Source organism: Castor canadensis, chromosome 14 (assembly GCF_047511655.1).
Source record: "Castor canadensis chromosome 14, mCasCan1.hap1v2, whole genome shotgun sequence".
In the NCBI taxonomy this organism is placed as follows: domain Eukaryota; kingdom Metazoa; phylum Chordata; class Mammalia; order Rodentia; family Castoridae; genus Castor; species Castor canadensis.
Window position 1 is genome coordinate 4,272,979 of NC_133399.1, and position 13,257 is coordinate 4,286,235.

At 38.6% G+C, this 13,257-nt stretch overlaps 1 protein-coding gene and 1 non-coding gene across 2 annotated transcripts in view; one reads left to right on the top strand and one right to left on the bottom strand.

Moving 5' to 3' along the window:
* LOC109702855 (uncharacterized) overlaps positions 1-13,257 on the top strand; it is a 59,441-nt gene that overhangs the window by 5,957 nt on the left and 40,227 nt on the right. The window lies entirely within an intron of this gene.
* Positions 379-482, bottom strand: LOC141417057 (U6 spliceosomal RNA). Its single transcript, XR_012441686.1, has one exon. It is a non-coding gene; the product is annotated as a U6 spliceosomal RNA (small nuclear RNA).

Below are 13,257 nucleotides of genomic sequence, written 5' to 3' on the forward strand. Positions count from 1 at the left end.
AATAAATAGGGAGACCCTGTTTCAGTGGATAACACACAAATCTTTTTAAAAGCAAGTTAAAATCCTGTGAAAATTCTTCAGGTAGTTGAATGCTGTATACATAACAGGAGCAAATTTTAAAAGGTGTAGAATGTTCCAGCCAACAAAACCAAGCTATGAATGCATTGTTTGAGCATCAGTTTTGTATTTATCATTCTGGTGCCTACCTATAAACCCAGCTGCAATGGAACCTGAGGGAGGAGGACTGCTAAAGCACATAGTTGGACACTGGCAGCACCCTACTTCAAATAATAACAGCTGCCTAAAAGAAAGTACATGGATTAATGTGACATAACTTTGTTAGTTATGTTTGAGTTTCATGGATACTGTCTTTTTTTTTAAAATATGTAACGCTTCAGGAATTTGCATGTTGTCCTTGTGCATGGCCACGTTAATCTTCTCTGTACCATTCCAGTTTCAGTGTGTGTACTGGTTAAGACAACATGATACTGTTTTAATCAGATCCGATCTTTTGATAAGGTGTTTCTACTTTGATTTAAATCTGTGTTGGATTTATGAGTGAATTCAAATACATTTAAAAAAATTTCCACTAGTCTTTAATTTTATGGAATACTTCAGCATTTTTCCCTATCAGTGACCCAAATGGAAAGAGATTTCCTCTGTCACCTGCATATCTGACCAGTTTCCACCACAGGGATCTCTGCCCTGATCTCACTTGAGGCCTTTCCCTATAGCTAGATCAGCACTCCACAATCAGCACTCACTGGATTAGCAACTGACCCTTGCTGGAAGTTCCCAGAGATAGGACAATGCAGGGACCTTTCAATGATAAAGTTCCAGACTCAGAAGCTTATCCAAATGGCCCCCCACCACTGCACCTTGACTGAATGCCTAGAACCGAGCACTTTCTTAGCGCCTGCATGTTATAAAGAGTCCATGCGTCTTTAGACTTTATACTGACAGTAGTGTTCATTGTGCTTCCTGAGTCTCTTTTTTTCTTTCATTTCAGCACCTACTCTTTGCTACACATTGAGACTTTTTATCTCCCAGTGTGCACTATGTACATGTTGTGATGTTCATATATTTCTGCCTATTTTCAATGAAACTGCACTGCATGTTTTGTGATACTTTTGCTTTCTATGACTTCAGTCTGCTCCTTGGTACTGTGGATGCCACAGCATTATGCTTCTTTTCTCTTGTTCTCTCCTGATCCTTAACTGTCTACTTTGTATAGGATGCTGTCCACTAGTTAACCGTCAGTGCCTTCCCATCCTTGCCTAATTTGGAAGATAATGCTTCACCATCTTTCTGGCTCTGTAACTCACAGGTACTAATAATTCACTGATGTGTGCGGTAGACCAGTCTACCATCTTCACATTTATTAGTGACGTGTGCAGATACTGGTCCCTCCCTTCAATCATGTTTACATGGTCTTTGTTTTATATATTATTGATATGATTTGGTTTCATTTGTTTTTCTTTGTTTTTGTGTCTATTAGAAGTCATTTCTTCACTGGTGGAATTGCTCAAGTGGTAGAACATCTGCCTATCAAGCTCGCCACCCACAGTTCAAACCAAAATACTGCCAAAGAAAAAACAAGTGATTTCTTCATATTTACCAACAGGGTTACATAAAATATTTTTTGGCTATTCAAAATTTAGCAACAAAACTTAGCTTTAGTTGAATATAATGACAATTTACTTTTATTTCCTTCCCAGTCCACATTCAATGATATTAATTTCACAATTTATGTCTTTCTATACTTTATATTCATTAAGAAATTGTATGTTTATTGGTTTTTAATGTTTATTTCTCACTGAAGTTAAAAAAATATTTTGGTAGTACTGGGAATTGAACACAGGATCTAACATTTGCTAGGCAGTCACCATACCACTTGAGCCACTGTACCAGCCCTGAAGTTAAAAACTTATTACACTCAGCCTTACAGCATTTGAGAATTCTAAATATGACTAAAATTTACTTTTATCCAGTGGGATTAATGACATTTTAAGGTCGCTTTGTTTAATTTTTGCTTTTGTCATATGTAAGCTGCATCACTACCTCCTTAAGGAGGACACACATGTAATATTCTAACCAGATCATCAGCTTTGATAAATGCAGGGGTTACAGCACAAGCCTAAGGAGTCCATACTTCAATAAAGATGAGTGAGTTTTAGTGCTGTCCTCATCTAAAGTCCGAATTTCATAGTCTTTCTGTTTGTGCATAATTGTTCAAAGCACAGTATTTTTTGATTTTATTACCTAGCAATACCACCTCATAGAAGAAGTGTTTGCTTATTCGATTTATATTCTATTCAATGATTGAACTCTTCATATTCTGTTAAAAGGAATAAAAATCTGTGAGATTTTATTAGCATATATTGATTATGTAAATTAAACCATCTCTGGGCTGTGCATTTGCTTGGCAGGTACTGTACTACTTGAGTCACACCTCCAGCCCTTATTTCCTTGGCTGTTTTTTAAGGTCAGGTGCTTACCACATTTTTTTTTTTTTTGACTTGGACTGGCCTGGACCCAATGCTCCTCATCTCAGTCTCCCAAGTACATCAGTTGACAGGCAATGGTCATTGGTGCCTGGCTCAGTATGACATACATCTATGTCGTGTACTTTGATCACAAACACTCTTCTATACACTCCTCTTACCCTCCTGGTTGTCATCATCCTTTCCTCAAATATTCCCTGCGAATTTTACATCTTTTAAAGTAGTTATTGTATGTCACATAAAAACTCTTCCTTCATGGAATTATTTACATGTTTTTATAAATAGATACTTGAAACATAAAAGTATTCTGATAATTTATGCATTGAATGACATTAATGTAAACCTCATAATATACATGTAAAAAACTTTGAAAGAGATACAAAACTAGAAATTTTTTTGGAACAACAAATTGTGTATATAAATATACAAGCTAAATAAATGTTCTTATTGGAAAAATTCACAAAATAAATACCTTTGTATCATGCTACATAAGAAAAAATGGTGAGCAGAAAGCCCTTCACCTAGTGCATCTCATTGACTCTTTAATTTGATACAAAAATACTAATTTTGCTTGGCACTAGTGGATCATGCATATAATCCTATTTACTTCAAAATCTGACATTGGGAAGATTGCGTTGAAGGGTAGCTTGGGTAAAGAAGTGACCCCCATCTTCGAAATAAGCAGACCAAAATACACTGCAATAGGGCACTTGGTTTAAAAGCACAAAGCCATGAGTTCAAACCAAAATCCCACACTCCAAAACAATCCAAAATCTAAAATATGTATGTTACTTTCTACCTTTCTCAGAGTGGCACATTTTGCTATTAGCAAGTGAAACTGGTGTAATACAAGCAGGTTTTATAGTCAGCCCTGTCCAGAACCTATTAAGAAAAAGGGTTTATGCTATTAAGAAAAAATGCCTTTGTATGTATAGAGTATTCCTGGATTTGAAAGATGACATTTACTAGAAATGGCCTTGTTAATGAACTGAGGAATGGGTATATAGTTAGGGAAAGAGCTAGAGAGGGATGTATAGGAAAAGAAACATAAGCAATGGATGTAGGAAGATAGTACTAGGACCTAGAAAGTGGAAGGAATGGTGTGTATACCTGATGGACCTGGAGGATCTTATTCTGAAAATAGTAAAGCAAAAGGAGAAGATTCTGTTGCAGATGATTTTGAGATCTTTAGGGAAAGGCAAGATGATGTCCCAGAGGCTGTGAAGAACAGGTGGAATGAAAAGGTGTTGAAAGTTACTTCAGAATTGATCTTATCAAGTTTGAAATGGCAGATTCCAGGTTCTGAGGAAGTAGGAAACAGTTTATTAGTGAGCTTCCATTCTGTAGCAAATTGTAGGTTGAAGCTATAAGGGCTCAAGTTGTTTTTTGGCTCTGAGGTATGGAGGACCCATCCATGATGAAATGGCTCTGTGGGATTTGGACATGGGGCCTGGCAGCACATAGGATGATGATTATGTGGTGGAGCAAAACAATAAATGTCATGACAGGGAGCAGAAGAGCAGAAGTAGAGTAGGGTCCAGTGAACTCCCTTGATGACTTGTCTCCAAATATCTGAAGACTCATGTTTGGCCCCAACTCTTACAGGTTCAAAAACTTTCCAGTAGTCTCAAGCAGGGGAAAAAATCCCTCACTCATTTGCCTTTGTATGACATTGGTTCAAACAACACCAGGTCAGAGAGAATGGGGAGTGATTTGTCAACAAATAGTAAGTTACAGCAACAATAAGGAGTCATACTTTCTGTACATGCAGATGTGTTTAACATTCTATCCATTCCATGACTGGACTTTATCTAGGCATGCATAGAAGTGGTGGGATCAGAGTGTAATTTCACAGTCTGTAAAAGTAAGCTTAGAGAAGGACTTATGGGAGCAGGTGTATGAATGAGTTTATGAATGTGTCAGTTTCTTTTTATCAGAACATTAAAATATCTCCATGTGATTTTCCCCTCTGTTTAAGGTCAACATTGAAGGAGGGGCATTAGTACCATGTGAGGAAGGGGGGACAGCAGGCATGCTGTACGTGGGTTTGTTGCACTGAACAATTCAGTCTTCAGTCTGGTCTTTAAGCTTGGGAATATGCTTTACTTTCTGATTGTGGGTCTTCATTATAACTTGAGGTCAAGTAGACTCCTTGTGTGAACTACACCCAATGGTTTTTTTAAATTTTTGTTTTATTCACTATTGCATCTTTTATGCAGTTCTGTTAAGAAATCTACACTTTCTCCTTGTACTTATTGACTGTGGTCTCTTTTTCATATGTTCTTACTTTCTTGGGTAATACAGTTTAGGTTGAGATTTCAGATAAGAAATTCTTGTGCATGAAGTGAAGTGCATGATCCCAATTCTCGAAATATGACAACATCAATCCTTTCCTTCTGGTCAAGGAATTCCTTACCTGCCTGGCCAGGAATGAGTGTTCTGTTTCTTGTGATCAGTTAATCTACTGATTTTGAGGCAGAAAGTGTGGAAATTGAATGTTTGTACTTACCTCGTTGTAGATTTAAAAAGAAGGACATCTAAGTATACTGAGAATAGGAAGGATGTGGGGTGGTGGTATTTCATTGCCAATGTTCAGGGTTGGATGTGTGGCTCAAGTGGTAGAGTGACTGCTTTGCAAATGTGTAAGCCCTGAGTGCAAGCCCCAGACTCACTCCCAAAAATGAACGTTTATGGGAAAAAAAATTACCAGTGTTCACCAGGAGTACTTGGGTAATCCTGGGTAAGTTTTCAGCTGTTGACATTTGCATTCAGGGCATTGGTCTAGTCACAATGTACTTTGTAACAATTGAGAATGACTGTCATGGAAAGTGGGAAAATGATACACCTTTGGGATGTGCCTGGTGGAAGAAATGGTTTATTAAATTCAGAGTTTATTTGTGTCCCTCTTGGTCCCAGTTTCTGTTCTGGAGTAAGTAAAACTCAGAATGTGCTTGGAAGCCCCAGAATGAAATTTCTTGGGTTTTTTTTGTTTCAGGTTTTCTCTTCCTTCCTGACAGTGATCCATGATGGGCTGTGTCTGCATGCAGACTGTGGTCTGTATGTTTAAAAATGTGTGCAACCTTCTCCTCATGTAGTGTAGATTCAGTAGGTTGCTTCTTTGAGTGGCTTTCCATTTGTTTCCTTTCTAGAATCTTTTTCTGTGAAATCGTGGTTTATATAAGCAGTTAGGAATTTTTTCTCCTGATTTGCCTGTAAGAATTTAATGATGAAATGATGTGTTAGAATGCAAGTTTTATAAAGTTTTGTAGAGAATTTGGAAAAATTCTTTTATGAATACTTCAATGAAGTAAAATTTAGTTAGGAAAATTTGATGGTATATGAATTTATCATTTGATCTTTCATGGATATGTGCTTATTTATTGTGAGGTTTGTCTAGTATTAAACAGGATTTATGTTTAATTATATCTTGTTTGTGTTTATAACCCATGATGTCGAACATTTTAAGGTATAGTCTTTTTGTTGTTCTTGTTGTTTTGTTGTGGTACTGTAGTTAGAACTCAAGGCTTCACATTTGATAGGATCATGTTCTACCACTTGAACCACACTGGCTGCCCTGTATCCTGTTCTTTTTGGTTTTTATTATAGTTGTACCGGGAGTATATTGTGACATTTACAAAGGTTCTTACAATATACCACAGTTGAATTTACCCCACCCATCATTCTTTTTTATTCTTGTAATTTTCAAAATGCTCTATTTTGTGATTACTTTGACACATGGATTCATACATAGTTCTTGAACTGGGTATGTATCCTGGGCGGATCTTAACTTATGGTAGTCCTATGTCAGACTTCCAAATGTTGGGATGAGTTGAATGGTGGTGGCTTACATGTCTAATCCTAGCTACTCAACAAGCAGAAATCAGGAGGATCATGATTCGAGATCAACTGCAGGAAATAATCCTTAAGGCCCTATCTCAAGTTTACCAAACACATAAGAGACCTGGTGAAGTTTTTCATGCAATAGAGCACATGCTTAGCAAGTGTAATACCACAAGTAAAAGCCCTCTACCCACAAAACAACAAAACCAGATGCTGGGATGCTAGGCACATAACACTGTACAGTTAGGTGGTCAGATTTTGCTTTTCCTATTTCCCTATGCAATTTGATCATTGTCACTGACATAGAGAAGGGCAGAATCCATCTTTTTAAGTAGTAATTGGGGTGTCCTTGCCTCCTGTGTTAAAGAGATTGTGTTTTTAAACAGCATTGTATGATGTCTGCCTGGTGAAGGCTGTTTTCCTTTCTTCTGAGATTTGTTTGTAAATCTCTTTTTTATTTTTTTTTCCTTAATCAAGGAAGGGATTGTATTAACTGACTTCTCAGAAAGATAGCTGAGAATGGGGATTTGGATGGCAAACTGGTCACAAGTTTCTATTGCACCCCTTACTCACTGACTACCCTGGAGCACTGTGTCCAGCACAGAAATGCCTGAGGCTCTTCCAACCAAAACTCTAGTCCTCCTCAGAAGTCGATTCCACTGAACCCCCTCAGTAGGTCACCAGTAGCTGAAGCCTGTGACAAAGTCCTAAGGACAACATCCTGCCCTGGTTTGCTCTGTCCTGACAAGCTCTGGCACACATCTTTGACCATGGATATGGGCATTTGGAGTTCAAGCAAGTCTCCCAAGTCCTTTAGTGTAATTTTAGTTATTTTTCAGTAGGGTCTCCCATTTTGACCACAGTTGCCTCATAGTATACTTCTCCCACAGATACCTCCCATGTAGGTGGAATGTTTGTAAATACCACTCTGCAGAGTTATTGTCTGAGATGATGTTGCATTACCTTTTTGCTCAGGTTGGTCTCAAACCATGACCCTACCAATCTTTGTCTCCTGAGTAGATTAGTTAACAGGCATGAGCCACCACTAACAAGCATGCACTATGATATTTCCAAATGACAGTTTTATACTTGGTGTCATGATAATCAAAATCGACAAAAACTCCTTTTTTTTTGCATTGCATCTGCATCTGTGATTTCAGGCACTTTATTTTTGCCATTCATTATAAAATCATCTAATTATTGATAATTTTCTGTATCTTCTTTAATCATACCAAAAAAGATGTATTACACACTTTTTGGTGGAATTGGGTTTTGAATTCAGGACTTTGTACTTGTAAAGAAGGAGCTGTACTGCTTAAGCTACACCTCCTCCTCACATTGAAGAGATGACTTGGATTTTGAAAATCTTCTCTTTAAGCAGCTCTCTGTGATTCCACACCTGTTCCTAAAGCAATTGAAATTATTCATTCTGAATAAGAGCATAAAAATTGAATAACGTTTACAGAATATATCACATGTACATCATGATTGCATAAATTCCAGTGAGTTTTAGGAGAGAAGGAAAAGGTGGTTACAAATGAAGATCCCACAAAGAAAAGAGTGCTGAAAAGATTTAAATAAAGATATACTAAATCCTTTCTCTCCCTTGCGCATGCTGGGGATTGAAGCTAGGGATTCAAATTTAGTAGGCATATGATCTAACACTTGAGCCTGGCATCCAGTCTGCAAAGTAATTCATTCACATCTGTTACCATATATAAATGTAAGTACTGGGTTCTTACAGTTGTTTAGAAGAAATGATGAATGAGAGCAACTGAATATGGTATGGAAGGGAAGACTGGGAGCATTCCATGATACCTGCATTGAACCTGAACCTGTGTAGTGTTATTTGAAAGTGGATATCTGGCCTTTGATGTGCCTGATGAGGAAGTGCTAGGCCTAAGTTCAAATGTCAGAATCACAAAAAGCTAGATGCAAGACTCAGTTGTGATGGCACACAATTGAAATCCCAGCTACTGGGGAGGATGTTGCACAAGGATTATCAGTTGGATGGCTGTCAGGGTTATTTAGTGAGAGTCTGTCTCAAAATAGAAGTTTTATTTTTATTTTGATCTCCAACAGAAAGCTTCATAGCAATTACAATGCTTTGGGCTAAACCCATTTTCATACACACACACACACACACACACACAGAAAAGAAACTGCAGTATCATTAACTGCACATATACCTTGCAAAGTGAAAGAAAACACAAATAAAAATAGTAAAAAATATATTTGATATCCTAACAGTGAAAACATAATGAAATAAATGGACAGCATAATTAAAATGAGAAGTTAAGCCATAAACTGTTGGCTTCTGCCTTTAATCTTAGCTAATTTGGAGGCCTATATTAGTAGGATACAGTTCAGTGTTTCCTAGGTAATTTGAGTTTGCCAGAACCTTTCTCAAAAATACCCAACATATGAAAGATCTGATGCAGTATCTGTATTGGTAGAGTGCCTGCATAGCAAGCATGAAGTCCTGAGTTCAAAAACCAGTACTATAAAAAAAAAAAAAAAACCTACTCAAAAAAGTAGGCTCACTTCTGCAATCCTATCAAACCAGGAGGCAGAGATCAGGAGGATTGGGGTTTGGAGCCAGATCAGGCAAATAGTTTCACGACACCCTATTTCAAAAAAAATTCAGTGTTAAAAAATGGCTGGTGGAGTGGCTCAAGGTACTGAGTTCAAACCCCAGCAACACAAAAACAAATAAGTTTGGGGCACACATTAATTAAGACAAGTAATTAAGACAATTAAGACAAGTTAGCATTTATAAGAGATATAATAGATATTGGGTATACATGATAAAACAATCACATGTATACGAAGACATAAAAGTCCTTAAGTATGTACATAAGCAGTGTCATGAATTAAATGAATGCAAGAGCTTATCAGACTGTAAGGAAAATCATCAATCAAGAATTTCATTTGAGTTTTGCACCTCGCTCTCCTACCTGTAATCCTACCTTCTTGGGAGGCCGAGATTAGGAGGTTTGACATTCTAGGCTTATCTGAGTAAATAGTTATCAAGATCCCATCTCTAAAATAGCTGGAGCAAAATAGTCTGGAGGTGTGGTTCAAGCAGCACAATGTCTACTATGCACTTGTGTAAACCTAAATTCAAATCCCAGTCCCAGTAAAAAAAAATTGTATGACTATTTCAACACACCAGTATGTGATAGATTAAAAAGGCAGAAATCAGTAATGAGAAGACTAACTCAAAAACCTCATGTACCAATCAGATTCATTATTTTCATTGAGTGTATGAGACAAAAACTGCAGAGTAACAGTTACTTCATGGTCCAATGGAATTTTCACAAGGATATGCCATGTTCTGACCTGAAGCAGAAAACATAAACATAAACCTATAGAGATCAATATCTGGGATTCCCTGAGAAGTGTTGACTGTGTGACTCTGCAGAGTAATTGAAACCATGAACCATGTGTGAATGAGGTTGAAAGTTCTGTCCTTCCTGAGGTTATAAGTCTGGTGGTCCTGGGACTGTTTTCTCCACAGTGTATTGATTGGAAATGAGTAGATATCAGGGAAAAAGAACAAATGTTTTCTATGTCAAGAAAAATCAATGAACGTCAGGCTTTTGGAAAGCAATATTGAAGGCAAATTATGCATTTACAGTATCTTTACAGTTACCAACTGTTAGAGTCTGAAGTGAAGTTTTCTCTCATCAACATTTTACTGAAGGAGAGATATTTTGCTGTAGGATAAGGAGTGGTGGAAAAACTTGATAGGCTACAATAGTTAAATCTTGAGGTTTCTCTAATCATTACTAGAGACTGATCCAATTTGTGCCTCCCTTTCAGGAATAACACTGGTCTTCATGATGGTAAATCTGTTTAAAATGAAAGTGGGTTTTATGTGTGATCTTGGGCCACACAGCATCCTTGTTAGAGATTGTACACAGTACTCTTTTCATTCTCTCATGCTTTCCAAGGAGGATCTCTACTTCATGAGCTCAACTTTCTTTTTATTCTTCTTGGAACTTTGGTGGGATACACTTGCCATATAACTCCATTTTCTGCATACATGAAATAAACATTTTTGGCAATGTGTTTTTATTTTCTTGTGTGAAAATGGTTAGATTGAAACATGAGGTGTGACAAAGCCTTGGCCATCTGCTTCATTCCATTTTCCAGAGCATGTGCTACATTGACTGTCTGAGATTCCCCTCCTTAACTTACATGATAAGCTTTTTCCATGGGATATTAAGTGTGGGGTTTTCTGCACAAACCTATTGTTCCATTTTCAGAGGAAATGTGGAAGAAGGTCTCAGTGAGTATGATAAGAGGCAGGTACTGGGTCCAGAGAGCCAGGACAAATTCTACTGCTTGTAATTATCCCACAAAGTAAAAACATACCTCCAACATAGGAATGCTCACTTGGCAAGGGCTGCTGGATTCTATGGTTTAACACTCAGCAGACATCTGCCCTATGTTTTGGGGTTGGGCCCTGTATCTGTTAACCAGTCAGTGTGTCTGTTTAATCATTTGCATCTTCACTCCAATGAGAGGTGACTGTGGTAGGAGATGGATATTGTGTATCACATTATTGCCATATTTGCTACGTGTCTGCAGCTAGGAAATTGTTCAGGCTACACAGTTCCTGCAGCTGTATGAAATCTTCTGACTGCAGGACCATAGGGAGGTTACCTGGAAGGATCAGAACAGGGAAATGGTAAGAGGGTGGCTGGGCATCTACAGGGCTGGGTGGAGGGACTGTTGGATCCAGAAGCAGTGGTTTTGACTGGGAGCTGCCCAGTTGGTTCTGGTGTTTGCTCCTTAATCAAGAGGTTGGGGCCTTAGGTGGATTGCCACCTGGAGAGTAGAAGTAGACTGGGGGTTTGAATCTCATCCTGTGTCCCTGTGAGGTGACTTCACCCCAGCCCACAGCTCTGCTGTGAGTTTCTGCTTACAAATCCTTAAGCAGCAGACTCAGGTGGCTGAGGATTCACATGAGTATTTATGGGATTTGTTTGCAGACAAGGCATTCCTTTGCCATGTCCCCATTATTCCTTACTGGCTACTGGCTTCCCTTTGAGTCCTTGAGGTTCAATGGAAGCATGGCCTAAACTCTATGCTCTGTTACCTAAATCCAGTTTTTTTTTTTTATTGTGGTACTGGGGTTTGAACTCAGAGCCTTCACCTTGAGCCACTACACCAGACCTTTTTTGTGATGAGTTTTTCAAGATAGGGTCTCACGACCTATTTGCCCATTCTGGCTTTGAACTGTGATCCTCCTGATCTCTGCCTCTTGAGTAGCTGGGATTACAGACATGAGCCACTGGTGCCCAGCAATTCAGTTCTTTGTGCTGCCAATATGTCCCTAGATTTCTATGAATCCTGCACATTGTCAGATATGTTGGAAATGTAGATCCTCATGTGCTCATGGTTGCCTCTGATGGGAGAGGACACTTTTTGCTCTTCCTAACTTAACTGTTAATTGTCCACAGGTTGGTTTTAGAATATTGTTTTATAATGACATGTTGATTAACTTAGGTCATGACTATAAGGGTATTACTCTAGGAGGATGTTATGAGCATTATGTTTGCTGTGCATTAAACATATTGAAAAAGTATATAAAAATATAATACATTGCAAAACCTATAGGAAAACAGTATTGTGTGCACTTGTAAGCCCTATGATGTAAACAAACACCATATGGTGCCTGATATGCAAATCAGCCAACCCCCAGCTGGTGCTGATATGCAAATCAGACAAACCTCAGCTTGTACTGATCAGCTAACCCTAAGCTTGTGCTGATAAGCTGGCCTGCTATGGACATTTAAACCCCATTTGCCATGAGATCAATGTCACTTCCTCCTGACTAGGAACACACATCACGCTGGTCAAGGGCAGCCCCCAGACAAAGTGGACCATATACTCCATAGGGCCTGTCAGATTCCCTGGGCATCCAGGAGGTATATCAAGACTGAGACTAGCCAGGACTGGTTCGGAGCCAGCTGCCAATGGACTAAGATTCACATGGCAAGGTGAGCACAGCTTTGGGAAGGGTGAGGCGCTATCAGGTGTTAGTATGTAACGCCCTGCAATAAAGTATGTGTATGAGCAACTTAATTCCTGCCTAAGTTAATTCATTTAGCACCTGACTGATGTCAACTCTGCACCGTTGCCTGCTCATGACAGTAGAAAGCCCCCAAAAGTAAGATATGTAGTCATCTCAAGACAGAAAGGTGAGTTGATCTCAGAGAGGAGAAAACAGGAGATGAATTTTGGGGCCAACAGGCATGTAGATTTTTTTGTGGAAATATCATCAGACAAGAAACCAAGTGACACTCAGAGAAGTGGAGAATTCAGAATTGATTTTATGCCAGTTGCCCCAGATGAGCTCACACTCAAAATTTGGGGTCCTATATAAAGAATTCAGGTGATACTTAAAGGGCAGTGCAGGGCATCAGATTACAAGAAATGTGTTAGGGTTAATAGGTAGTTCAGTGCTGGGTTAGAGACCTGGGGCTGTTTAGATAAGAGCAGGAAGGGTGATCTGCTTTGGAAAGCTAATTTACAAAGAAGGAGACAAAGGAAGGTGAGAATGGATAATTATCTCTACTTGGTGCCTGTATCATGACCTAAATAGCAATTTCTCATGTCTTGTGCCCTTTCCTGAGACAATGTGGTTGTTTAGATTGGGAGAACCAGTTTTCTACTGTGATCATCTTTGTCTTGTTTGTTTCCTTGTTTTTACTTTGGGGGATTGAGGTTTCCACTCAGAACTTTGCATGTATAGAGCAGGTGCTTAACCACTTGACCCATATCTCCAGTCTATTTTGCTCTAATTATTTTGGACATGGGTTCTTGTGAACTATTTTTCTGAGCTGACCTTGACTGTTATACCTAGGTTTACAGGAGGAAACTACCACTGCTAGAATAATCC